We start from the raw sequence: 27,410 nt of genomic DNA on the forward strand, positions 1-27,410 counted from the left end.
CAGCTCAGGAATCCTGGCAAGGATGTGAGAAACGCACAAATCTGGCACCTTCTGCCGCTGCGAATAGCACTCGGCCCCCAGCACGGCCAAGTGGGCCTGTTGGACATCTTGCGAACCGCATGGCGGCTCTGAACAAGGAAACGCTCGCTCAGTCGTGTGCACGCGCGCTGACACACGTCCAGAGCCTCTGCCAAGAGGCGCGCTCTCCACCGGTCAGGAGCGCTCAGGCGACTGCAGCGCGATGTTTGCAGGCGGAGTGCTTTACTGGCACCTGAAACGCTCCGACTGTGCGTGCATGGTGAGGTCTTTTAAAGTCTCCGGGCGCGCTCGGCCAGACAGCTCAGGAGAAGGGAGCATTTGCCTGGACTGTGAAGGGGCCGTAGGTTCAGTCTGTAGCTCTACCTCCATCTGGTTTGGAGGCAAGCCATGAGAGAGAGAGAGAGAGAGAGAGAGAGAGAGAGAGAGAGAGAGAATGGGGGAGAGGAGGGGAGGAGAGGAGGGGAGAGGAGAGGAGAGGAGAGGAGAGGAGAGGAGAGGAGAGGAGAGGAGAGGAGAGAGAAGAGGGGCAGGGGGAGAGAGGGAAGAGGGGAAGAGAGAGGAGAGAGAGGGAAGGGGGAGAGGGAGAGAGAGAGGGAAGAGGGGGAGAGGAGAGGGGGGGAGAGAGAAGGGGGGGAGACTGCAAGGAAGGGAGGGAAGAAAAGTCTTGGAGTAGATAAATAAACAAACGCACATGGCTTTCCCATCAGGAATTTGCCAAGAAAGAAAACACAAGGCTGTCAGTGCCCCAGCGCAGTCTCGGCGGTTCGCTTCCGACTGAACTTCGCAGCTTGCAGCAATGTTCCATCGTTCCGGTAACGGCCGAGACACAGAAAGGTGCAGCGGCGACAAACAGAAGCCACCGTCCCCGCGCAGGGGCGACCTCCAGACACAAAGTGCTGTCCCCAGGGCTTTAAAGAAAGTGCGGCCAAAGCTTGCTCGGTTTCCTGCCTGTTGGCATTCCTCTTCCTAGGGCTCAAACCACTGGCAGTGCACACAGGCGCTCCACCTGCCCAGGGTCTGAAATGATGGAAACCAGGATGGCTTTTGGCCCTTTTCCCTCCAACTCGGATTCCCCGAGGCCGCGGGGGTGCTGTACCTGGGGAAGGTCGCACCACCCCTATTTCTCCATAAAGCTGAGGCATCAGCCAGGACATCTGAGGCATTCGGTCATCCTTGCAATCGGGTCCTTTATTCCATGCTAATCCATCAGCAAGACGCACTTCACCTTGCTAAGAAAACCACGGGGTCTGGCTCCCAGAGGGGGTCTGTGCCTACGTGCGGCCTGTGTGGCCCCAGGGGCCAGGAAGCAGAGCGGCCCCCGGCCGTTAGATTCTGTTTCTTTGTCATGGTCGTTGCTTCGACAGCATCTCAAAGAATCAAAAGCTTCATCCCCAACCATTTCCAGCTTTTCTGATTCCTTTTCTGGGAATTTAACAGGGGATTTTGGAAGAGTCTAGTCACAGCATGGCAGCCAGGTGCAGCAGCCAGAGAGGTACCCAGTGGAGAGCTTTTGGCAGCTCACAGGTCCTTGGCACAGCTCCGGCAGGGCTGCAGGGACCCTCGGAGGTGGGCTTGGGCAGCTGCCCAGAACTGCTGCGCTGAGCCTTGTCCACGTGCCACTCACGCAGGCAGACAAGGCACCGAAGGCTTCGGGCTGAGCCGTGAGCCCCCCTCCGCCACCCGCCAAGGGTCACACAGGAAGGAGGAGCAGCCCGGGCTCAGGCTGCTCGTCCTGCAAAGTCATGGCAAGGAGGAGACCTTGCCCAGGCAAACCAGGATCTGCCGGGCAAGGGGGCACTGACACCGGGGTGAGACCTCAGGGCAAGCGAGGTTTAAGAACTGCTATAGGATCAACTAAGTACGCTCCAAAGCTAAAAGGAAGAACTCAGCTCTGTTTTCTTCTAGAAGCCAAGGAGAAAAGGGACAAACATATAAATACCAGAATGAGGGTGCAGGGCCTTCCTGCCCACTAACAACCTCAGAACTCTTCTGTGTTGTCAAAAGGGGTGAAAATCCTGCAGACATGGCCTGGGGGCTCCCAGTTCATGGCTTTCATCTTATGTTTAACAAGATCTTCACTAAGGATTCTTATTATTTCATGGTTACGCATCTTCTGTGTGCCAGGACTTGTGCTGGTGCCTTAGGTAGATTATCTAATTTAATCCTCCCAGCATATGCCTTTTTATTTATTTATTTTAGAGGTTACAGATAGAGGGAAGAAGGAGACAGAGAGAGAGGTCTTCCATCTGCTGGTTCACTCCCCAATTGACTGCCACCACCAGAGCTGGGCCAGGCCGAAGCCAGGAGCCAGGAGCTTCTTCTGGATCTCCCACCTGAGTGTAGGGGCCCAAGGACTTGGGCCATCTTCTGCTGCCTTCCCAGGCCATCAGCAAAGAGCTGGATGGGAAGAGGGGCACCCCGGACACAAACCAGCACCCACATGGAATGCCAGCACCACGGGAGGAGGTTCAGCCTACTACGCCACTAGAGCCAGCCCCCCTAGCATATATCTTAGGTCTATTATTGAGTTTAATTCTTCTATTGTACCCATTTTACATATGAGAAAAATGAGGCTTAGAAAGATGACGCTGCCTGCCCCACATCACGCTTTCTGATCGATGGGTCAGGATGAGTGGCCAGCTCTGTCATCATAAAGTCCCTATATGTAAGCACCACCCCATAAATTGGCTCTGAAATGAGAAAGGTCGCTGGGTTTCTTACCTTCCCCTAAGTCAGCTAGCATCATTTTAGAAAACTGTCGTGGAAGCCTCTGTAATGGGTCAAAAAGGGAGCTGAGGGGCCAGCACCGTGGCACAGCTGCTGAGGTCTCCACCTGTGACCCAGCACTCCTATCAGAGCCCTGCTTTGAGTCTCAGCTGCTCTGCCTCTGATCCAGCTTCCTGCGAACGCACGGACGACGGCCCCAGAACTTGGGTCTCTGCCACCCTCGGGGAGACCCGTGTGGAGTTCCTGGTTCCTGGCTGCAGACTAGCCCACCTCTGGGTGCTGTGGCCATCTGGGGAGTGAACCAGAGGCTAGAAGATCCCTCCCTCTCTCTCTCTCTCTCTGCCCTTCAAATAAATAAATAAATCTTAATAATAATTGAATCAAATAAATAAATCTTAATCTTCCCATTCACACACAAGGGCAGATCAGTGACAATGCACTTTATGAAGAGTCTGCTTGGCCATAAAGAATTATAGAGAAAATCAGGCCAAATCTTTTCGTGTTGTGGATAAGGAAAGTTGAGGCCCAGAGCATGTCCAAGAGGGATCCCAAGTTCCTCTTCCCCAGAAAGGACTCCTTCCTCTCGCCCAACACTTCGTGTCCTGCTGGGCACTGAGTAGGAGGGAATTACGTATCAGCCATGGCCATGGCCACTCCCTAGGTGCCAGTTATCCACAGGAGAGAAAGGATAGGTTTGTAAGTCATTGAAATCTCAGCTCAAGAGTGCTGAGCGGAACATGTGTGAGACAAACTAACAGGGCAGGAAGGTACGAGAGGGAAAGACGACCTCCAACTTTGCAGCCAGTGGAAGGTTCTGGAAAGAGATGGTGTCTGGACCAGACTCAGAAGGACCAATAAGACATGATCATGGCATGATGGGCAGGACAGTGGCAGTGGAGGCGGAACACACTGATTCCAGGCAAACCAAAGCAACGCAAACACTTGAACTCCAGCCCGGTTAGCCAGAATGGAGACACAGCAGCCACCGTCGTAGTGAGCAGCTTGCTTTTCCCTGCAGTGTCTTGCAAGCAATGGGCCACAGGCAAGGAGAATCTGGATACAGCAGAGGAGTGACCACTGTGCGGAAGGACTACTGCGGAGTCAGTGGGCAGCGAGCATTCGGGAAGAGTTGGAAATCAAGGCACCAAGGGCTCAGGGTGTTTGACAAAGGCTGTCTGTGGGTGGCCACTGAGAACGGAGAAGGAAGACGCACGGGGGCAACACAGCTGCTCCGTGCCTGACCCTTGCCCAAGCATGGACTCCACCCGCACGTGCTGACTCCTGACCCTTGCCCAAGCATGGACTCCACCCACACGTGCTGACTCCTGTCCCTGAGCCCACCCCCTCAGCACAGGGTGTGCAGTGCTGCCTCCTGGCCAGGCACGTGCTGTATTATACAAAGGTCACGCTGCCTGCTGGAGGGGCCACACCTGCCTCTGACCACAGCAGCGCTGGGGAGGGTAAGACGCTCAGAGCTCTGCCCATGTGTCCCCCGAGTGGGTGTGAAGGTGCGTGGAGAGGAGGGAGCAGGAAGCCCCCTGCGGAAGTCTGCACAGGGGTTCATCACGTGGGTGGGGACGGGGAGCTTTGAGGGGAAGCTGGTGAGGAATGAGCACATGAGGCCCGTGACGGACACTGCTGCCTGACCAGGCCCTGCTCCCCGACCTCCATGCCAGTCCCTACATTGCACAGGTGCGCACCGTCCCCCTACAGGAAGGACCTCACGATGCCTCTAGGGCGGGCTGACTGGTCTCGGGAAGCCCCTTTCCTCCCGCGGCCGTTGGTTCCGGTACAGGCAGGTGATGTAGGTGTGGCCAAGGAGACCTTAGAGACATTCTGCTGGGAAACTGCAGGGAATTGTCCTAATAGTGGGCCGCAGCAGGGGCTCATCTCTCCTCGATCCTGGACGTGGTGGTGTCCGGGTACGACAACTTGGTCTGCAGAACCCATTTGCCTGCAAGCCTGGGGATGGCAGCGCTGAGACGTGGAAGGAGCCCGGCTCCTCCGTGACGTTATTGAGCCTCTGAATCAACCAGCGTGAACCTTACCCTGCCTGGGGACTTCCTGCTAGAAGCCCCAATTTGTCTCTATACTTTTTTGTTTTTGACAGGCAAAGTTAGACAGTGAGAGAGAGACAGAGAGAAAGGTCTTCCTTCCATTGGTTCACTCCCCAAATGGCCACTACAGCCGGCACTGCACCAATCCGAAGCCAGGAGCCAGGTGCTTCCTCCTGGTCTCCCATGGGGTGCAGGACCCAAGCACTTGGGCCATCCTCCACTGCACTCCCGGGCCACAGCAGAGAGCTGGACTGGAAGAGGAGCAACCAGGACAGAATCCAGTGCCCCAACGGGGACTAGAACCTGGGGTGCCAGCACCGCAGGCAGAGGATTAGCCTAGTGAGTGGCGGCGCCAGCCTCTCTATACATTTTGTAAACTATTACTCGTTGATTGGAGAGGCAGAGAGACAGAGACACACAGATATCTCCCATGTGCTGGTTCACTCCCCAAATATCCACCACAGCTGTGTCTAGGCTAGGCCAAAGCCCAAAGCCAGGAACTCAATCCTGGTCTACCATGTGGGTGGCAGGGACCCAAGTACTTGAGCCATCATGTGCCACCTGCCAGGATGCACATTAGCAGGAGGCTGGAATTAGAAGTGGATCCAGGTATCAAAGTCAGGCACTCAGGTATGGGACACAGGCGGCTCACCAGTGTCTTATGGGCTAGGCCATCTCCCTACCTTTATTTCTATACAATTTAAATCAGATGTGGGCAGTGGGCAGATTTCCCATTACTTGTAACTGCAGGCATGTAAGATTATAGTGTCTCTGTGTCTCTCGCTCTCTCTCTCTCGCTCTCTCTCTCTCTCTCTCACACACACACACACACACAGTGCAACAGTTATGGAATGCTAGCATGGTGTGTCCCATTTACCCTCTCCAGCAATCTTGCAAAATCTATACCCCTAGCATCCCCAGCACTCCTGCCCCAGTGACACGATCGGCTCGGCCGCCTGCCCAAGCCCACCGAAGACTTTCGTGATGCAGAGATAGCCGGATCAAGGACAGAACGGACTGCTTTGTGAAGAAACAGGGCAAGTGACTCATCTTTGTGACAAGCTCACTTTCCGCCAGATCCTACTGTCAGCAGGTTGCACATCTGAACGTCTCACCCCCACAGGGGTCCTTGGAGACACGGAGACACGAGCTGAACCACAGAGAGGTGCAGCCACGAGCCCTGGACACCCAGCAGGGAGGTGCCAGCGATAGGAACTGCTGCTAAGCAGTCTGGCTCCTAAGGCCACGTGCTCTGCCCCTCGAAGTGTGAGCCAGTCTGGTCCTGTTCAGGAGGAGGAGAGAGCCCCTCCAGGAAGCTGCCCAGGATGGCAGGTGCACCGCAGGCGTGCCCTGCCTCTCCCCGCAACTTACACTCTGGGTTTCAGGGGGGTTGACCGTGACTGCTCAGAAAGCCAGAGGGGAGCCCTTGGGGTTGAACCTGCCTGACCGTCTGGTCTGGTGTGGAGGACCCCACCTGGGCCAATTCTGCAGGACTGGGCTGGACTTGGAACAAATGCCAAGGCTTGGGCTGGAATCACTCAACAAGGGCACTTCCCAGCAGCGCCCCGTCCGCACTTGGAGGGCAAACCTGGGGCAAGGGAGCTCCTGCCTCTGCAGAGGAGGAGACCCCGGGCTTCAGAGAGAGCTCACAGGCCAGAGGGGGCAGCACGTGCCTGGCGGCGCCCCTCCCGCTCCCCGCTGGCTGCTGGCCTCCCGCGCAGTCCGTGTCCTGCAGCAGCGTGCGCTGCCACCGTCACCACAGCTCTGATTCCCTAGAGGCCTCGTCCCGCTGCGGCAGGGGATTAGCAACGAGCTGCCCTTGGGAGCCTTCTGTCTGCAAACGGGCAAACCTCAGGAGCCTCCGGCCAGAAGGCAGCAGCTGGGGAGCCCGGGTTCCCTCCCCCTGCCCTCCTGGTTTGATGTTTCGCCTTCTTTCCCCCAGAACATTCAGCACCTCAGCCAGGAAGTGCTCTGGGGTGGGGGCCTGCCTGCCTGCGGCCTTCCGTCCCATTTGCCGGACGGAGGAGGATGCACGCTTGCTCAAGTCCCTGACATCAAATGAAGCCGCCGCGGTGGCACTGGGCAAGCAGTTAAATTGCTGCTTGGGATACCCACATCCCACATCAGCGCACCTGCTCCTCTGTGTCAGATCCAGCTTCCTGCTAATGCGTAGGAGGCAGCAGGTGACGGCCCAAGACTTGGGTCCCGCCACCATGTGGGAGACCTGGATGGAGCTCTGGGCTCCCGGCTTTGGCCTGGCCCAGCCATTGTGGGGAGTGGACTAGCAAATGGAAGATCTCGCTAGGTCTCTCTGCATTTCAAATAAAATGAAAAGTAGAAATTTGCTCACATTCAATACCTAATGCAACGTGTTAACAGTTGTTACAGTGCACTGTTCCAGGAGGAGTGACAAGGACAGGAGGGCCCCAGATGCTCAGGTCAGATGGATTGCTGGGGGCAGGGAGGGGAGCACTTGCGGTCAGTGTGGGCGGAACCCACAGACGCACAACCACGGACCCTGTGAGCTCACTGTAGTTTTCTTAAAGTCACAGGGAGAGGGACAAACCAGAGGGCAGCCTGTTGTGTTCAACTGGGCCTGGGCTCTCAGAACTCTGCAGAACTGGCTCCCTCCGAGGGGAAGTCAGGGGCAAAGCAGACAGCCCCCTGGAAGGTGACCTCATGCCACCCCAACGTGGTCCTGACTGCTCCCTGCGGCCCGCACTGGTTACACACAACACACCCCCGGCCCCCGGCCTTCCGCTCAGCACCCTCGTGTCCCTGCAGTGACGTCCCCAGCAAATCGAAACATGGGAACCAGCAAAAGTGAGAGCCACTCCCTCCCACGCTCGGACCACGGCAAATGAACTGTATTTGTGGGCGGAGCTTTCTCAGGCGCAGGCGTTACTTGGAGAGCAGGTTTCCCATCAGCCACTGCAACCCCCTCCCCCTCCCCAGAGCTTCGCAAAACGATGCAGGATCCACCCTTGCAGCGTTTCCATCGGGATTCAACATGAGAAATCAACCCACACGAACCTGAAGCTACAGACCTGTCTCCCATCGGAGGAACTGCAGCGGGTCAAACAGCACTCTGTCCTCAGAAGCCCGGGGCTCAAGCAACAGAGGATGCGAAAAACCCCCGGGGCCTCCTTAAGGGAGACCGGAGACCCCTGCAACCTATCAACTAATGAGAAATTAAAATGCCTTCCAGCCGGACCTTTAAAAGCTCAGAAGGGGAAATTTCTGCAGGAAAAGTCTTTGCTGTTCAAGATGCTTGCAAAAGATAGCGCAGCCTTCAGCCTCCAGGGCCCCAGGATTCGCGGAATCTTTGATCCTCTAAATTTAGCTGTTTTCATAAACATTTCCGACAGCAGGCTAATTTTTATTCCCCAGGGAACCCTGCGCAATCAGAGAGCAAGTCGGGGAAGAATGTCAACTTTTAAGAAATATCTAGAGCCTCGCCAAGACGAAGAGAGAGATACCAGCTAAGTCGACCGTCTTCAAATCTGCGCGATTACTCACTGCCCTTGGAGAGAAGCAGAAGATTTTATTATGTGCTGCTGATCATGCAGCGAATGAAGTCTGAACCAGGGGGAGAAGCACGGGGTCTGGCTTTGCCATGGAGTGAAGGCAAGAAGACACACACATGCCTACCTGGGATATGTGTGTGTGTGTGTGCACGCGTGCTCATGTGTGCCAAGCATGTTTCTCCCAGGGCTACCATAAGACCTTTGCAGTGGACGGCGCCGCAGCTCACTAGGCTAATCCTCCACCTTGCGGCGCCGGCACACCGGGTTCTAGTCCCGGTCGGGGCGCCGGATTCTGTCCTGGTTGCGCCTCTTCCAGTCCAGCTCTCTGCTGTGGCCCGGGAGTGCAGTGGAGGATGGCCCAAGTGCTTGGGCCCTGCACCCCATGGGAGACCAGGAGAAGTACCTGGTCCTGGCTTCGGATCAGTGTGGTGTGCCGGCCGCGGCGGCCATTGGAGGGTGAACCAACGGCAAAGGAAGACCTTTCTCTGTGTCTCTCTCACTGTCCATTCTGCCTGTCAAAAAAAAAAAAAAAAAAAAAGACCTTTGCAGACCCTAGACATGGCAAAGATTGTGGCCACCCACCCTCACTCCCAGAATGTGTGGGTGAGAATGAAATCTGACAACATCAAAGTATAGGGACAGGCATCTGACGCACGGTGAAGATGCTGCGAGCGACACCAGCGTTCCATGTCAGTGTCAGGGTGAGTCCTGGCTCCACTGCCCATCCCAGCTTCCTGCTAACGCACACCCTGGAGGCAGCAGGTGATGGCCCAAGTATCTGGGTTCCTATCACCCACACGGGGACCCAGACTGAGGTCCCGAGTTCCCAACTTCAGCCTGGCTCAGCCCAGTCTGGCTGGTTCTCTCTCTCTCTCTCTCTCTGTTTTTCCATGCAATGCCATCTTTCCCACTGACATCAGGGAAAATGGACTATGGGCAGGGGTGCAGCAGCCACCACAGAAGAACTGAAGGGGGAGGAGACGGCCTGCATGAGCCCCAGCAGGGTGCTTTCCCACCTGAGACACGATCGTCCACCCCAGCCTTGCGAGGACAGCTCAGCCGCGCCGAGGGGCAGCCGGCTAAGAGCGCCTCTCCTGCCAGTTCCCGTGTGGGGTCAGGGAGGAGCACAGGGCAGTCGGCCTCTCCTGACCCACCTAATGAGGCCTGAAGCTTGAAGGAATATGGCTGGACTTGGTCGGGGAGGGGAAGCCAGCAAATCATGGGGACCGGAGCATCGGGGCAGGGGGAGACGACAGAGCACAAGACAGGGGTCTCTGAAGGTTCCAAGTTCAATGAAACACCGCTTTACACACTCACCTCTGCAGACACAGAGACCCACTCAACTCCAAAGGCAATGCTGTGTGTGTCCTACTGTGTGCCTCAGTCAACTCAGCTCCACAGATGGGCAGTGTGTCCATCCTACTGCGTGCTTCAGTCAACTCAGCTCCACAGATGGGCAGTGTGTCCATCCTACTGCGTGCTTCAACCAACTCAGCCACAGATGCATGCTGTGTGTGTTCCATGTGCCAGGTTTTGTTCTGAAGAGTAGCTGTGAGGATCCCACAAAGTCCAAGCCTTCCAGGAGATCATGGCTTAGCAAAGGAAGCAGGACCTGGATAAACCATCAGGGAACAAATGTGCACACTGTTTCCTGTTAAGCCTATATGATAAGCCCCTTGAAGACAGAGTAGCTAAGTTTGAGGCAATTCAAGGGTCTCAAAAATGGCCTCTCTAGGGGACCGGTGCTGTGGCATAGTGGGCTAAAGCCTCTGCCTGCAGTGCCGGCATCCCACATGGGCGCTGGTTTGAGTCCCAGCCGCTCCTCTTCTGATCCAGCTCTCTGCTGTGGCCTGGGAAAGCAGTGGAAGATGGCCCAAGTCCTTGGGCCCCTGCACCTGTGTAGAAGACCCAAAAGAAGCTCCTGGCTTCAGATCAGCTCAGCTCAGCTCTGGCTGTTGCAGTCATTTGGGGAGTGTACCCAGTGGATGGAAGACCTCTCTGTCTCTCCCTCTCTCTGTCTATAACTCTACCTCTCAAATAAATAAATAAACCTTTAAAAAAAAAAGTCTGGAAGCAGACAGCAGTCATGGCTGCACAACACTTTGAAAGTACTTAGCTTAGTACTTAGTACTCTAGCACCCAGAGGGCAGCATGCACTAAGCTGACAATCATATGGCTTGAAGATGCTGAGGTGGTCCTGGGGGCGGGGCTGCCAGCCCAGCTCCCCAGTGGGAGGGTGAGAAGGAGAGGGGGCATCTACTGGGGGCTGAATTGGACCCCCCACCCGCAACTCGCACACTGAGGCCTCCCCCCCCAGTACTGCAGAGAACAGCTGCATTTGGATAGCGGCTTTTCACAGCACAGCGGTCAGGATGGAAAGGCAGGGGGCCCCGACCCAGCGGGATCGGAGTCCGTGCACAAAGCAGACGTTCAGACACAGAGAGACCGCAGGACGTGAGTGCAGAGACGGCCGCGTGGACAGGCAATGAGGCAGCTGCCAACCGCAGTCCAGAGGCCTCCGGCAAAGGCAGCTCTGCCGGCACCTTGAGCCTGGACCCCCGCCTCCAGGCAGTGAGACAATAAACTTAGCATCGCCTCCTTCCTGTCCGCCTCCTGCAGAAGGCACCTGCCACATCCCCTGTGGGTCGGAGCAGCCTCAGCACCCACCCCCACCTGCTACGGAGTGAGCTGGAGCCAAACATCGGCGAGGACCTCTGTGGTCCCCTGCGAGGCCGCGCTGCCCTCCACTCTTCAGAGACGGAGACCCGGGCTCCGCGTCCCACCGGCTCTGTCCCGCGCTCCATCCCACCTTTGCCCTCCTCCAGCCTGATCCTGAGTGCCCACTCAGCCTCCCTGGAGCCCAGGTTTGACACTGGGCAGCATCTTGCAAGCTGGGGCTGTGGCGGAGGCGTCTCCTCCTTCTCCTCCTCCTCCTCCCCCTCCCCCTCCCCCTCCCCCTCCCCCTCCTCCTCTCACTCCCAGGTCCTACTCAGTGCTGCTAGGGCCTCCTGGTCCTCGCCGTGTCATCAAGGGACTCAGGGACCTCTGGATGCCCTCGCATCACTCAGCACCTCTTGCAAAGCGCCCTTCCTTCCGGATGGAGCGGTTCCTGGAGCCGAGAGCCCAGGTCTCCTCTCTGCCGGTCGGCGTGCCCCTCGCACCCACACAAAACCCGACACCCAGGCCGGGCGTGACAGACACTGAGTGATCTCATTTGCAGACAGGAGGCAGGCGCTGGTGCCGCAGGTGCGATGCCACATGAGGCACCTGCATCCCGTGTCAGAGGGCCTGGGTCTCCATTCCAGCTTCCTGCTAGTGCACATCCTGGCTCAGGTGTCTGGCACCCACGAGGGAGACCCAGCTGGAACTCTTGGCTCTTGGCTTTGGCCTGGCACAGCCCAGCCCTGGCTTTATGGGCATCTGGGGAGTGAGTGACCCAGCAGAGGGGACGTCTCTGTCTCTCTGCCTTTCAAAGGAAGCATTGAAACCTGAAATGTTAGAAATCATCGCAGGCTTCCTCTAACAGCCACGCGCACCCTTCCAAGGTGGCACTGGAGAGTCAAGTGCTACACTTCGGGCCTTGCTGAGCACAGTCTCTCATCAGAGAAGAGGGCGGAGGGCTGGGGACCCCAGAGCCCTTCCTGATTGAATCCAGAAACCAAGTCCACCAGGTGAGAATCACCCCGGGCTGCACCCCTGAATCATCACAGCCTCAGCCTTAGGTGAACCTGACTTCCCAAATGCACACATCACACTGCGACAGAGGACATCCCCGGGAAGGCTGTGTCCCAGCCAGCAGTCTGCAGGGCTCCTGGCCCCGTGACTGCTGTTACAAGGCACGGCCTGTTTCCACCACCTTCCTCATTTTTTCCTTTTTATTTGCAACCTTTACCGTGAAATAGCTTTACTTCTGGACAATGCAGCTGAACCTGCCCACAGGGCTAGGAGCCAGGTCTACTCACAAATTGAAAGCTTTCAAGTTGAAATGATGTCGCCTGAGGCAAAGAGACAGAGGGAGCTGCTTTGCAGGGGTTCTGGTCATTGCCAAGACTCTCCCAGACCCCCTGGCGGCAGAAGAGGACTGGGGGGGGGGGGGGGGAGGGACACCTGGGACCAGGGGGAGGGGCAGACCCAAGATTGACTGACAGCTCCACTCCTGCAAGCTGTGTGGCCTTGGAGAAATCCCCTCCCTTTGCCGACCCTCCTTATCTTTTCCGTCTGAATTTCATTTTTGCATTTGTAAAATAGAAGTCTTCTATGTGTTGCAGCTTTATCTCGCAGAGAGCTGTGAAATTCAAAGGAGGCCAGTGGTTAGAGGCTCTGCTCTGCAGAGGGGAGAACGCAGCAGGAAAGAGCCCAGGAGCTGGGGTCCAGCCTCCTGCCCCAGGTGGGGTGGGGGGGTCGAGCCCGAGGGAGGAGTCACCACCTCCTTTCAGGCTTCTGTTTCCATAACTTCAAATGCACAGACTGAATGAACCTTCTCCAGAGTGCTTGTCACCTTAGAGTCAGGACACCCCAAATGCAAGGCCTCGCTGTCGGAACACTTGGAGCAGGAAGCACCTACACTGGGCTGCCTCCTCCAGGAAGCCCCCGCTCCTTCCAGCTGCAGCCTGCTCCTGACAATCACAGCTTCACATTACTGCACGGTGCATGCAGCCCACACAGCCGTAGCAGGAAAGATCCACTCGCTGTCTAACCACGGTCCATCTGCAGCCAACTCCACGCCAGCCAGGACCTGTGGTTCCTCAGGCAGACCCCAGCGTCCACCGCCAAGGATTCTGACTCAGCGGGGGGCTGCTTTGTTCCCTGCCTCTCTTTCCCGCAGCCCCAAACCCAGCGACTTACAGCGACACAAGTGTGTTCTCCCTGGGTTCGGGGGCCAGAAGCCTGAAACCAGAGACTTGCTCCCTGAAGGCCCTGGGGGACCGGGTTCCTGCCCCTTCCAGCTTCCAGTGGCTGGCGGCCGTCCTGCCACTGTGCCCATCCCCCTGCGTCTGTCTGCTCCTCTTCTGCCCTCACCGGCCAGTGCGTCCAGGCCCTACCTGGGTGATCCTCAAGGACGCGGACAAAGACCCCCCCCTAGTAAGGGGACTGGGGTGTGGTCACAGATGCATTGAAGTCCATGGCACCCCCTATCGTCAGATGCTTTGGCAATGTCAGAAGACTTTTTTCCGAGCCACCGGGTGTTCACAATGCTCTCTCACAGTGTTGCGGTCAGTTATAGTCGGACAAGGCAGTGAAGAGAGAGAGCACCCAGCATCTACCAACAAGAACACCTGACTTCCACGTAAGAGGGCACCAAATCTTCATAATGAAACTGCACTTCTGCGAGCCAGTACCCCGTCTCTACGATCTGTCTCCCCTGCTTCCTAGTTTTGTGACTGTGAACAGGTTACCCCATCCGAGCCTCAGTCTCTTCATCTTTGAAATGGGCTTCCTCTTACTCTTCCCCACCAACAAGGCCGATGTGAAGAATCAATTGGCTCCTACCCATAACGCCCCTTGTCCAGCACACGGCAAAGACTCCCTGAATGTTAGCAAACCTTGTGCTTATCCGCAAAGGACCAGTAACCCACTTCATACCGCACCAAGTCTCACGACACAAGACAGACAAGTGCAGCATTCTGTGGCCTCAGTCCCTTCTGTCTTCCCAAGACGAATGTTGTCCTGGAGCGTCAGCCAGTGTGAGCCGTTTGCAGGCACAGTTCTCAGCCCGTGCTCCTCAGCTGGGCTCTCGCCAGCTAAAGACCATCCATCTAACCAGTGAATCGCCCCAGCCCCTGTCTGTTGTCTGCTGACAAACGAAGGCCGAGTTTCTGGCGAGCCCCGGTGAGCTCGGTGGAAGATGGAAAGCAGTCTGTCCCTGAGGTGATGGCCTTGAGGCTGGAGAGAACTCTGACATTTGCTCCCACTGTCACAGCCCTCGAGACACAATGAGGACACACGCACACGGGGCGGCTGCAAACCGTGCCGCTCCTTTAGATGGCCGGCAATTAGCTGTCTAATCAGGGAAAATGATTGTCCTGGCCTCGCCAGCCTGAATCTCTCATCTGCCTCAGCCCCTGTGGACGCTGCCCGGGGCGGCAGCCGGAGCTCTGGCTTTGGTGTGGCAAAAGGCAGCAAGCGGGTGGATAGGCGGGGAGCCCCGGGCTGAGCTTGTAGCTTTCGATCAAAGTCCAGCCCCGGGTGGGGAGGGCTCTGCCTGCTCCCCTGCAGATCCAAGGCTGCACTGCAAAAACTCCAAACCCCAGGCCACTGTTGTGGTGCAGCAGGTGAGGCCGCCGCCTGCTACACTGCATCCCACGTGGGTGCAGGTTCAAGTCTCGGCTGTTCCACTTCCTGTCCAGCTCCCTGCGGATGCGCCTGGGAAAGCAGCAGAAGATGGCCCGAGTGCTTGGGCCTCTGTCCCCATGTGGGAGAGCCCGGGCCATTGTGGCCATCTGGGGAGTAAACCAGCACATGGAAGATCCCTCTCTGTCTCTCTCTGCTTTTCAAATAAATACAACAAATCTTAAAAAAAAAAAAAAAAAGCTTTAAAAATAGCGTGCAGGAAAGATATTTTTAAAGGGGTTAAAGCTAAATATTTTCACTGGTGAATCTTCTTACCTGGGGTTTGGCACTGGAAAGAATGAGAATCCCGGTTTGAGCAAAGGCTTTGGACAACGTCAGATGTTCTGTCTACCCAGCCACGGGAACCGGCCTGGTTGTCTGGGCAGATCCGACACCAGCAGCTCTGCTTCCTGACAGGTTGATAAGAGAAGCCAGGAAATCATCTGCCCCCTTCTTCCCAAAATTCCTAGGAGTTTGTAGGTTTTATTTTTTCAGGTTTATTTATTTTTATTTGAAAGGCAAAGTTAGAGAGAGAGAGAGGCAGAGAGAGGTCTTCCATTTACTGATTCACCCCCCAAATGGCTGCAATGGCCAGGGCTGAGCCAGACTGAAGCCAGGAGCCTAGAACTCCATCTGAGTCTCCCACACGGATGCAGGGGCCCAAGGACTTGGCCATCTTCTGCTGCTTTCCCAGGTGCATCAGCAGGGAGCTGGATCAGAAGTGGAGCAGCCGGGAATTGAACCAGTGCCCATAAGGAATGGCAGCACTGTAGATGGAGGCTTCACTTGCTATGCCCCAGCGCTGCCCCCCCCACAAGTTTTTACTTAACTTAGAGACCAGAGGTCTGAGCAGCAGGCAGAACCCAGTTCCACTAGGACATCCCAGCTGCAACCCTAATTATGGATGCAATCCACCACCTTCCATGTGCTCTCCCCAGCACTCAGTCTTCCTGCCTCTGAAATGGGCAGATTGTCCCAAGGAACTCTGAGCCGACCCCTGGGGAGCACCCCCACGCCGCTGTGCTTCTAGGAGACGGTTAGCATCAGCCCTCGGCACCTGGGAAGAGATCACCGGGCAGATTGATTTCCTTGCCCCCGCAGTCCCCTGTCTTTAGGTTTTGTCTGTTCAGCCTTGCACGTTTAAATTTACTCTCTCCAAAGCTTGAGACTGACTGGGGAAGACAGAAAAGCACAAAAAGAAGTCTGTGTGCTGGCATCCAGGCCTCCAAACCATCCTGCCTTTAGGGTTCAGCTCCGTGATGGTGCAAAAGGAAGCCGTGGTTGGGGTGGGCGGTGCTGTGGCACAGTGGGTGAAGCCAAGCTTGCAGCACTGGCATCTTGTGTCTGAGCAGGGCCTCCAGGCCTGGCTGCCCCTTTCCAGGCCAGTTCCCTGACAAGGCACCTGGGAAAACAGCGAAAGACAGCTGGAGTGCTTGGGCCCTGCCACCCATGGAAGGGTTCCTGGCTCCTGGCTTCAGCCTGGCCAGCCCTGACCACTGTGGGAGGATGAAAGCTCTCTCTCTGTCTGTCTCTCCATATGTCCCTCTCTTTCTGTCACTCTGCCTTTCAAATAAATAAAGTAATAGGAAGGAAGGGAGAGAGGGAGGGAGGGAGAGAGGAAGGGAGGGAGGGAGGGAGAGAGGAAAGAAGGAAGAGGGAGGGAGGGAAGGAGGAAGAGGGAGGGAGGGAAGGAGGAAAAGGGAGGGAGGGAAGGAGGAAGAATGTCTGGCGCTGTGGTGTAACAGATAAAGCTGCTGCCTGTGGCGCCAGCATCCCCTGTGGCACTGGTTTGAATCCTGGCTGCTCCACTTCCGACCCAGCTCCCTGCTAAAGGAAAGCAGTACAAGATGGCCCGAGTGCTTAGGCCCCTGCACCCATGTGGGAGACCTGGGAGACCTGGCTTCATCCTGGCCCAGTGCAGCCGTTGCAGCCATTTGGAGAATGAATCAGAAGACAGAAGATCTCTCTCTCTCTCTCTCTCTCTCTCTGTCTCTCTCTCTCTCTCCCCCCTCTCTTTCCTTTCCTCCCTCCCTCCATCCTCAGTAATTCATCCTTTTAAATAAATAATCTTTTAAAAAAAAAAGGCAGGCAGACAGGCTACCCGGTGTTGAAGGCCTTTGAAGGCTGAGGCCCTGCTAACAGATGTCTCTCACGGTCAAGATTAAACGACATTTAATGCACAACAAAGCACCTCGCACAGGATCCGGCACTGGTGGTGGGAATACGTTTTGGATTTGAATCTCAATCCTGCATTTCCTTTAGTCCCTGGAAAACTGTGGAGGAGACCGTGGCTGTCCCCCCGCCCCCGGCGCTGTCCTCCCAAGCCGGGTTTTCCTATGGTGATCCCTGTGCATGACCCAGTCTCATGTCCTCTGTCCCCTGGGGTAGGGTCTACCATCAGCAGGAGAGCAAGTACCGCCACACCACTGCTGAGCCCACGTGAGGGGTGGGGCGGGGGCTCTGTGTGCACAGGAAGCGACACCTGGCAAGCACGAGTCGCTAGTGCCAGCCTCCTGGCCAGCAGGGCCTGGCCAGACCCTCCTGTCCTGGTCCTGGTTGCTCATCAGCTAACATCTGAGTGTCCTTGACGGGCCGGCTGTGGCCAGTGACCAACCAGCCACTAGAATTCCTTACAGCGTGAGGGGCGTGCCATCCTCACCGCCAGGCCTGTCTGCTCTGGGAGGAAACAGAAGATCAGACGGGAGGAAGCCCTCAGGATTAGGTAGGGTCATGGTGGGAGAGGGGGAGGGGGAGAGGGAAGGAAGGAGAGAGAGAGAGAGAGAGAGAGAGAGAGAGAGAGAGAGAGAGAGATTGGATTGCTGTTTGCCCCGTGAGCACACAGAGAGGCAGCGGCCACCCACAAGTCAGAAAGAAAGTCCTCACTGGGATCCGAACTGGCCGGCACCTGGATCCCGGCTTCCAGCTTCGAGAACTGGGAGCAGTAAGCGCCTGTTCTTTAAGGCGCCCCGAGCTGTCTCTAAACACTGAGAAAACAGATCGACGCTCCCTGGTTCACAGCTTCATCACCTACCAGTGCCAACAAAGCCAGTCCCTGCCTCGCAGGGCCACTGTGGGCGATGCGGCGGAAGGAGGCTCAGCACCAGCTGGGCTGCAGGAAGCTCTCAATCAATAAACCTTAGATCGGAAAACAAGCTGACGCTGTGTCTGAAGTGACGCTGTGTCATCACTTTCGGGGACCGGTTTGCCCACCTGGGAGCTGAGAAATCTATCGAATGATTATCATTGTTCACGGTGGATGGGAGGATGCAGGGGAGGGCAGAGAGGAGGTAGGGCTCGGAACATGGAGAAACACAGCACGGGGCTGGGGTGTGGGGGCACCGCTGGCCGCCTGGAATTAGGGGTTCAAGAGAGCTCCGGGCCGGAGAGGGGAGACTGACCTCACACAACTAAAGCGCTTCTTCTTTATTTTATCTTTTTTTTTAAAGATTTTATTTATTTGAAAGACAGAGTTACAGAGAGAGGTAGAGACACAGAGAGAGAAGTCTTCCATCTGCTGGTTCACTCCCCAGATGGCTCCAACAGCTGGAGCTGCGATCGGAAGCCAGGAGCCAGGAGCTTCTTCCTGGTCTCCCACTTGGTGCAGGGGCCCAAGGACTCAGGCCATCTTCTACTGCTTTCCCAGACCACAGCAGAGAGCTGGATCAGAAGAGGAGAAGCCAGGACTTGAACTGGCACCCATATGGGATGCTGGCGTGTCAGGCCTGGGCGTTAACCCACTGCAGCACAACGCCAGCCCCCACTTCTTCTCCAGTTCTGGAAATCGCCCATGCCACATCCTGCTCCCCCTGGGTTAAATAGGAGGCATGGGGAAGAACCAGAGTGTGGCCCCAGAGGGAGCTGGGTACACAAGAGCGCCCCCAGCAGCTGAAACCCCGCACACTAGGTCACCCCTGCGTGCTGCAAACAACCCGGCAAACAACCCCTGATCTGAGGGCACAGGTCACCGGCCTGGCTGCTGTGTGCTGGGATTGCAGGAGGGGTCCCACCATGTGTCATACATGATCCTGATGGGTGTTCATGCAAAGCGTCACGCAGCAAGACAGGAAGCAGGTGCAAGGAGGATTCCATGGTTTCCCAAGGTCACAGAGCAATTCCAGCATCCCATGCAGGCCCTGGTTCAAGTCCCAGCTGCTCCACTGTGATCCAGTTCTCTGCTTGTGCACCTGGGAAAAGCAGTGGAAGCTGGCCCAGGTGCTTGGGTCCCTGCCACCCACATGAGAGACCCCGATGAAGCTCCTGGCTCCTGGCTCTGCCCTGAACCAGTGCTGCTCATCACAGCCATCTGGGGAGTGAACCAGTGGGTGGAAGATCTCTCTGTCTCTCCCTCTCTCTCTATAACTCTTCCAAATAAATAAAACTTAAAAAAAAAAAAAAAGCCCACTCTCCTTTAAAAGGGCTCGTGTGGTTGTATCAGATCCACCCTCATAACCTCTGTTTGGCCCTACAGGGCCACATAACCACGGAGTGACACCTTAGCGTGGCCACAGTTCCCACACACTCTGGAAGGGGAGGGGTTATAGGATGCAGGGGTCCCTGGGAGTCGTTCCCAGGGCTCCACCTGGGAGCTGGCAGCCTCGGAGAGAACACAGCAGTGCTGCCGCCTCTGTCTTTGGGGCACTGGCTGCTCTCTGGGCCTCTAGAGCCCTGACTATGGCACCCGCCCCGCTGATGGAGCCCTGGTCGCAGAGTCCCGCTCTGATTCTGCGTCTCAACGGAACGGCTGCTCATGGGGCCGTGGGGCGTCATCCTGCTGGGCTGCAGGACAACCACAGTCCCCTCCGCCTGCTCCCTCCCTGCCTCCCTCCTCCTCTTTCCTCTCACCCACCTCCAGCTTCTTCGCCCCGGGGCCAAGGCAGTGAACAATGGGAGCAACCTAAAGACCCTGCCTGCATGGACTTCACAGTCATACCAGTGATCCACCCTTTCTCTGTCTAGGGCCAGGCAATAAACATCCTCACTTTTCCAGCACCTACAGCAACTCCCAACTGCCCCCATAGCATGAAAGCAGCCGTAGACGATGGCAGATGAGTGACTGTGGCTGAGTTCCAATAAAACTTTATTTATAAAAACAGTCGATGGGCCACACTGAATCTGAAGACCGTAGCTTGCCAATCCTTGGTCTAGGGGATAAGACTAAGTATACACGTTTACAAACATGAGCAAAGTCTTACAAGTTGTTATATGTCCTCTGAAGGCAGTTGGGTGATAAAGGAGGAAGGGTCTGGCCAGTAGGGGCAGTTAGTGCACAGGCCCTGAGGCCAGAACTTGGGGTGTCCCAGCAGAGAAGAGAGGCCAGGTCAGGGCCTGGGAAGGGACCACAATCAGGCAGGACGCCAGAGCCGGGCTGAGCAGGAGGTGTAAGCGTGAGTGACAGGATCCGATCTACAGAGTCCGAGAAAACCATGTTAGGAGAGGGCAATGCATTTTCCGCACCTGCCCACCTGAGCTGAAATGCTTTTCCCAAAGGGTGTAACGGAGCTCAAACCAGGGGCACCTGGAACCTTCGGGCATCCACCTCGAGGCAGGCACTCGCTCGTGTCTAAGAACAGATTCAAACACAGGACTAGAAGACGTAGGCATGGGGGGCGGGGGAGGAGAGACCATGGAGTGGCGTCAGCATCGCATGCGTGCGGAGAACTCGGCTGCCTCCCTGCTGTGGACAACAGCTCTCCTCTCCACTCTGTGCCAACACACGCCATAGAGGAGCACTTACGGCGATCGAGCCAAACCAAGATGATTTAAGTCGACCTAAATGCCTCCCTCAGTCAATCACAAGTCCCTTCGTTGGTTGCATGTGCTATTTATAAAACAAAATGAACCAAAATTTAAGTCCTCTGAAAGCCAACAGCCATCAGTATGGATGGATTGTGACTTCAACAACCCCCGCTGAAGCTCTTCAGAACTGGGGATACTGTAGTTATCCACGCTCTGGTCCATGACAATGGTGTCTGCTCCTGTATGCACCTTGGATTTGCTCCTGGGCGGGTGCCATCCTGAAGCCCAGTAACTCATGGGACCTGCCTCCTCCGAGCTCTCCTGAGCTATGGAGTGCCCCCGTAGCAGGTGGCTTTTCATGAATGTCCGTTACACAGTCCTCTTGTCTCCCAACCCTCTGAGCTTCTGCAGGTCTCAGGTGTCTTCTGTCTCTTCCTGATCATGCCCTGTGGCCCCCAGTGTAAGGATGGGATTATAAACAGGAGTTGCTGCCTGGTTTATCCTGAGTCCAGACGGCTCAGAGCCCTCTATACACACTTGTGCTATGGAGAGCCTGGAAGGCCAGCAGCCCACCATCCACGGCAGCACACCTGGGAGTGACCACACACACATGAATACTGACCAGGTACAGGAAGCAGAAAGTAAAGTTGAGTTTGTGCTTGGCTCCAAAGGATACTCTTGGAGGGGCACCTGGAGGGCAAACGACGTGTCACTCCAGACACCTGGGCAGAGTCTCGGCTGAGGCCAGGAATGCCAGGCTGTGCCCTCCTTCTGCACCTGGGTGACCCTTGCCCTCTGGACTCCCCACGTGAGCTGAAGCCAAGACTCTGCCCATGGTTCTCAGGATCTCTCTTTGTGCAAGGCACGAACTGGGCCCTGGAAGTCAATGAAGAGTGTATGGTCTGAAAAAGGGAGACCAAGGCCAAGAGCACGGCAGAGACACACAGATGCCACCAGATGCCAGGCTCCCAGTGTCCACTCTGCCCAGGGACACTGGAGACACATAGGCACAGCCAGAGTCCAGTCGCCAGTGCCAACTCTGCACTCATGGTTTAGGAGAGCAGAGGGCCCACCAACCCTCCCAGCGGACTTTGCTTCTTAAAGCCAGGACATCACAGCTTGGAAGGGGAATGGATGAGAACACATGGTAGCCCTCGGTGAGCCAGTGGTGAGTGACAGCTCCTCCCCCATCCCAACGCACCAGGCTTGCCCTTGGCACCGGAGGTCACGGGGCGCCCAGCATGTGCTGGCTGTGTTAAGTTCATGGGTGTGGCAGATCAGCAGCACACGTTCCAGGGGAGGGGACCCAAGGGCAGAGAGGAGTCTCCCTGGCTTACCCGCCGTGGGGACCTCCATACAGTGAGCTCAGACCCAGCCCGACTGCTAGGGTTAGTTATGGTTACAGTGTCCTCCAAGGGTCCATTGTGGTTGGAGGCGTGGTCCCCAGGTGGCCGTCTGGGGAGGCTGGCCTTGTGGGAGTTCCTTATGTCTTTGGGAAAAGGTCTTAAGAGACTCCGCCCCTTTGCTCCAGGTTCCAGATGTAATTAATCTCATGCTCCCTTAAGCTCTCCTGTCACTGCTGTCCACACCATGAGATGATGTCCTTGCCACCAAGCCTACAACCTGCTCTTTTTTTTTTTTTTTTTTTTTTTTACAGGCAAAGTGGACAGGGAGAGAGAGAGAAAGAGAGAGAGAGAAAGGTACTTTCCTTTGCCATTGGTTCACCCCCCCCCCCGCAATGGCCGCTGTGGCCAGCGCACTGCGGCCGGCGCACCACGCTGATCTGATGGCAGGAGCCAGGTGCTTCTCCTGGTCTCCCGTGGGGTGCAGGGCCCAAGCACTTGGGCCATCCTCCACTGCACTCCCGGGCCACAGCAGAGAGCTGGACTGGAAGAGGGGCAACCGGGACAGAATCCGGCGCCCCGACCGGGACTAGAACCTGGTGTGCTGGTGCCGCTAGGCGGAGGATTAGCCTAGTGAGCCACGGCACCGGCCTACCCTGCTCTTAAGAATCTGAAACTCTAGGACTGAGAGCTACATAGCCTGTGCCAGCTATCTCATTACAGTGACGAGAGTTGACTGATGCACTGAACTTGGCTCAGAAGCCACGGTCAGACAAGGCATCAGGGCTTCAGATCCTGGAGGGTGTCAGGCTTGGGCATTTGGGGCAGAAGTTGGAATCTAAGCAAAGGGACCGGGAACACCAGGTGTGGGGTGCAGAAGTAATGCAGGTGCATGGACCTAGAGATCCATCTGCTCTGTGAGGGCACAGACAGGGATGGCGTTGGCCCACAGAGGTTCCTGGACAAGGTGCGGAAGTGGCACCCAAGGGGCATGGCTTGGAAGGAGACAACCCCTTTGTAAATAGAAAAAGGAACCCTCTCCTTTGGTCCCTGCGCATGCTCTGCCCTCCCAGCTCAGAGGGTAAGGCGCAGGCTGGACTACAGCCCACGTTTGTCCTTTGGCCGAGGGCACCGATGCAAAGCCCGCCGGGTCCCTGGAGCACCCCCTTATCTCCAACACTTCATCAATACCTGGCGAAGAGCAGGCCCTCAGCAGCTGCCTGTGCTGTGCCTGGATCCTGGGTGCACCCTTCCCCGCCCCCAGCAGCACTCGCACCTCAGGGAAGCCAGGAAGCAGCGGGGCCCTCTGCCAGGGCTGTGCTCCTTAGCGCACTAGAGCCATGCTGCCCGGCGGAAATATTCACGAGTCTAGTAGGCTTCCTGGAAGTAAAGGGGCAGGCGTCTGGCTTAGCGGCTAGATGCTCCTGAAGCCACCTGCGTCCTGTGTCAGGGTGCCTGGGCTCGAATCCTGGCTCCAGCTCCCGGCTCCAGTTTCTTGCCAATGCAGACCCCGGGAGGTGGTGGTGAAGGCTCAGGCAGCTGGGTTCTTGCCACCCACGTAGGAAACCTGGTTTTAGTTCTCAGCTCCCAGAACGAACCTGGCCTGCATCTGGGGAGTGAAACAGCAAACGAGAACTCTCCTTGTTTGTCTGTCCATGTCTCTGCCTCTCAGATAAATTGTTGAAAAAAGTGAAATTCATTTTAATTATATATTATTATATAACCCAACATACCCCAAATATTAACGGCATCATTTTATCATGTGATGTAGTCAGTATGAAATCCATGAGTGAGATAGTTCACATTCTGAAGCTTAGATCTAGGGTGCTTTTTCACAAGAAAGCACAGTGTGGGCTGGCCACGTTTCAGGTGTTCCGCAGCCTGCAGGAACTCGTGGCTATGATACATGAGGAGGCAGAACCAGCCCGTGAGCTCTTCTCATCGTGCAAATAAAATCTGTAACAGATGGAGCAGGACTGCTACTGTGGTTCAAGGGGTTAATCTGCCACTTGCAATGCCAGCATCCCATGTCAGAGAACCAGTTTGAGTCCCCCAGCGGCTCCATTTCCTATCAAGCTCCCTGCAAATGCACCTGGGAAGGCAGTGGAAGATGGCCCAGGTGCTTGGGCCCCTGCCACCCCCATGGGAGACCCAGAGGGAGTTCCTGGCTCCTGGCTTTGGCCTGGCCCAGCACAGGCTATCAAAATCATTTGGGTAGTGAATCAGTGGATGAATGATCTCTCTCTGCCACTCTGCCTTTCAAATAAATTAAAAAAAAATTAAAGAAATGGATGAACATGCAACAGAGGTCCACAAAATAGGAAAACAGTCAGATAATAAGAGCGTCTAGCTCATAGCATTGCTCGAAGTTGCGTGAGTCGCACTCAGACAGACTTGAAGGGGCCTGGTGCACATTAGGATTCACGATGCCCACCGCCAAGTGCAATTTGAGTCCGAGTCCCTGTGAGTGGGATGTGGCTGCACACTCATGTGTCTTGTGGGACGTGGTATCCAAAAGTGAGTGCTGAAGGCTAGGAAAGGGCTTAAGTGATCCCCCAGGCCCCCACCCCCGAGGTTTGCAGGGGAAGAGAAACAGGACGCACGGCTAAAGAGGAGGGGACCTAAGAGCCGAGGAGCGGCCGGCGTCGCGGCTCAATAGGCTAATCCTCCGCCTGCGGCACCGGCACACTGGGTTCTAGTCCCGGTCACCCCTCTTCCTGTCTAGCTCCCTGCTGTGGCCCAGGAAAGCGGTGGAGGATGGCCCAAGTGCTTAGGCCCTGCACCCACATGGGAGACCAGGAGAAGCACCTGCCTCCTGGCTGCGGCGGCCATTGGAGGGTGAACCAACGGCAACAGGAAGACCTTTCTCTTTGTCTCTCTCTCTCACTGTCCACTCTGCCTGTCAATTAAAAAAAAAAAAAAAAGAGCTGAGGAGCCAGGAACAACCACCCTGCTAACGACACGAATTCTTCAAAAACAGTGCATTTGCACAGCGCCATGGATGCAATGAAAAAGATTTGCTTTCTCCCTGCCTGTCAAGCCACTTATTAATCATAACATATTATTGCCCCGCTCGTTCAATATGTGGAGTGCAGCACCGGGAGCCGGCTGAGAGCAGAGCCGAAGGGAACAAAATTGGATGGCAAGAAAAGAGCAAAATTAACATAGGCTAAAGAGAAGGAGCAGAAAAAACCCTCCATCCTCTTAGAACAGATTTTCACAGCTCTCCGAAAAAGGGAAGCTTAAATAGAATCTTAGTGCAGCGGCTACGTTATGCGTCAATCTCTTCAATGCGAGCGGCATTTTGAGGAGAGGGCTCCGAGCAAGAAAGGTCTGGGCTGCGCGGGATCCGTCTGCCCACCGTCTTCCCCACCAGCTGCCAATCAGAGTGCTCCCCACCAGGTTCACGCTGGGCTGAACAGAGAACAAATCGAAGCTAGGTTCCGCAACGGAAGGGAGGAGAAATGGTACCACCATGTGGAGAAGGAAGGGCGAGGGTCGACATCACTCCACCAGGGAGAAGGTGACCAGTCCAGGGAGGCACCTCCTGCAACTTCAAAAGAGACTGGGGGCCGGCGCCGCGGCTCACTAGGCTAATCCTCCATCTGCGGCGCCGGCACCCCGGGTTCTAGTCCCGGTCAGGGCGCTGGATTCTGTCCCGGATGCTCCTCTTCCAGTCCAGCTCTCTGCTGTGGCCAGGGAGTGCAGTGGAGGATGGCCCAAGTCCTTGGGTCCTGCACCCGCATGGGAGACCAGGAGGAAGCACCTGGCTCCTGGCTTCAGATCCAACTATAGCGGCCATCTGGGGGGTGAACAACGGAAGGAAGACCTTTCTCTCTGTCTCTGTCTCTCTCTCTCACTGTCTAACTGCCTGTCAAAAAAAAAAAAAAAATGGCTGGGGAACCAACAGGAGAAGTGAAAAGTTCTGATGCACAACCCCCGGGTAAACGCCCAAGTCCTCGAGAAGTGGGTCCACGCACGCCGCAGCTCAAGAGCCACGCTGGAAGGGGAGGAGCTGGTTTCCAGAGCATTTCAGGCTTTGAAACGGACACAGGGATGGCCATCGCACTAAAGTCCCTGCGCCCCCCACTGTGGGTTCCTCCCCACGAAGATGAACGGGGGACACCTGGCCAACACCGGGCTTGACGCTGTCCTCCCATCCAGTCCCTTGCACTTTTAAATAATCTTGTGCAACCTTGGGTACCCAGTTTCCCAGCATCACTGGCACTGAGATGCCTCCATTTGGGGGCCTCATCCTCTCAGCAGAGGGGACTCTGGTCCCTAAGTCTAGGCCCCCCGCAGTCCTCCCTCAGCCTGCCTGTTCCCAGCCCTGGTTGTGAGACACTCATGTCTGACTTTTCCAAGCATCTTCAACTCCTGTGGCACAGGCGGCACCAAGCCAGCCGTGATGGAATTAGAAATATGTTGGGGTTGGCACACGCAGAGCTGTGTGTTCTCCTTCCTGCCAAGGATGGAAGATGATTGACTGAATGGGAGCAGGAAATCAGCTTGCCAGATGAATCTAAAATGGGACATACGTGCTCGGTGGAGTGTTACCGTCGTGCTTCCAGAAGGGAACAAACAGGGGAGTCCACGCAGGTCCCAACGTGTGCTGAAGATAAAGGGTTACGTGGGGAACCTGTGAGACACGGGGAGCACAGAAAGTCAGATTCCACCCCCTGGGAACAGCTGAGTATTTCAGGAAGTGACATGACCAGGTCCACGCCCAGAGCATCTGTCGTGAGACACACCACGATGAGTACTGGTGGCTCGCCTGCTCCGTGCGAGGCACAGTGGTAGGACCTGGGGACATGATGTGAGCAGGACACAGTTCATCCTGCAGGGAGCACAGGACCCAGCGGGAAAGGCGTAATCCCCCACAGCCAGGGCTGTGACACTTCCCGGAGCTGGAGGTGAGCTCCCTGGGCTTGCAGGGACTGGAAACCACCTTCCCCAAGAAATGCCTTTCAGGCTGAGACCTGAAGATGAAGCCCATGGCAGGTGCGATGGGGGGTTCCAGGTCAGGGAAGGCAGCATCCCCGGGGACTGGAGACCATGACCACGGCAGACTTGCGAATATCACATGTTCTGATATGGCTAGAATGCAGGGCCATGAGAGGAAACAGCAGGAGATAAAGCAACAAAGCCACAGGGGCCTAGCCCACAGGGCCATGGATGCCCAGCTAAGAAATGGGGACTTGAAGACCATCGGGAGCCCAGATGTAGCTTAAGCAGGGGTAGCCATTAGTCAACTGTGTGTTTCAGAAAGAATTTTCTGGCTGTGCTATGGATGGAGGCCAATGACCAAAGACAGACAGACTCTAAAATTCAGCAGAGAGCAGAGCCTAGAAATCTTGCCCCTCACTCAATAAATGAGGAAATGACAGCACACACAGAGAGAGAAATTACTCAAGAACACCAGAGGCGGTTAGGACGCCTCTAGGGATGCCCCATCCCGCATCGGAGCTTGAGTCCTGGCTCCACTCCCAACTCCAGCTTCCTACTAATGCAGACCCTGGGGGGCAGCAGGTGAAGGCTCAAGTCCTTGGGTTCCTGCCACCCACAGAGGAGACATGGATTGTGTTCCCAGCTCCTGGCTTCCACCTGGCCCCACCCTGACCATGCTGGGGATGAGAGATCTCTATCTTTTT

At 56.0% G+C, this 27,410-nt stretch overlaps 1 protein-coding gene across 4 annotated transcripts in view; it reads right to left on the reverse strand.

The window, feature by feature from the left end:
* Positions 1–27,410, reverse strand: part of KAZN (kazrin, periplakin interacting protein) — a 994,352-nt gene that overhangs the window by 786,568 nt on the left and 180,374 nt on the right. The window lies entirely within an intron of this gene.

This window comes from Oryctolagus cuniculus, chromosome 7, assembly GCF_051225735.1.
Source record: "Oryctolagus cuniculus isolate XC-2025 breed Fujian yellow rabbit chromosome 7, ASM5122573v1, whole genome shotgun sequence".
NCBI classification, from domain to species: domain Eukaryota; kingdom Metazoa; phylum Chordata; class Mammalia; order Lagomorpha; family Leporidae; genus Oryctolagus; species Oryctolagus cuniculus.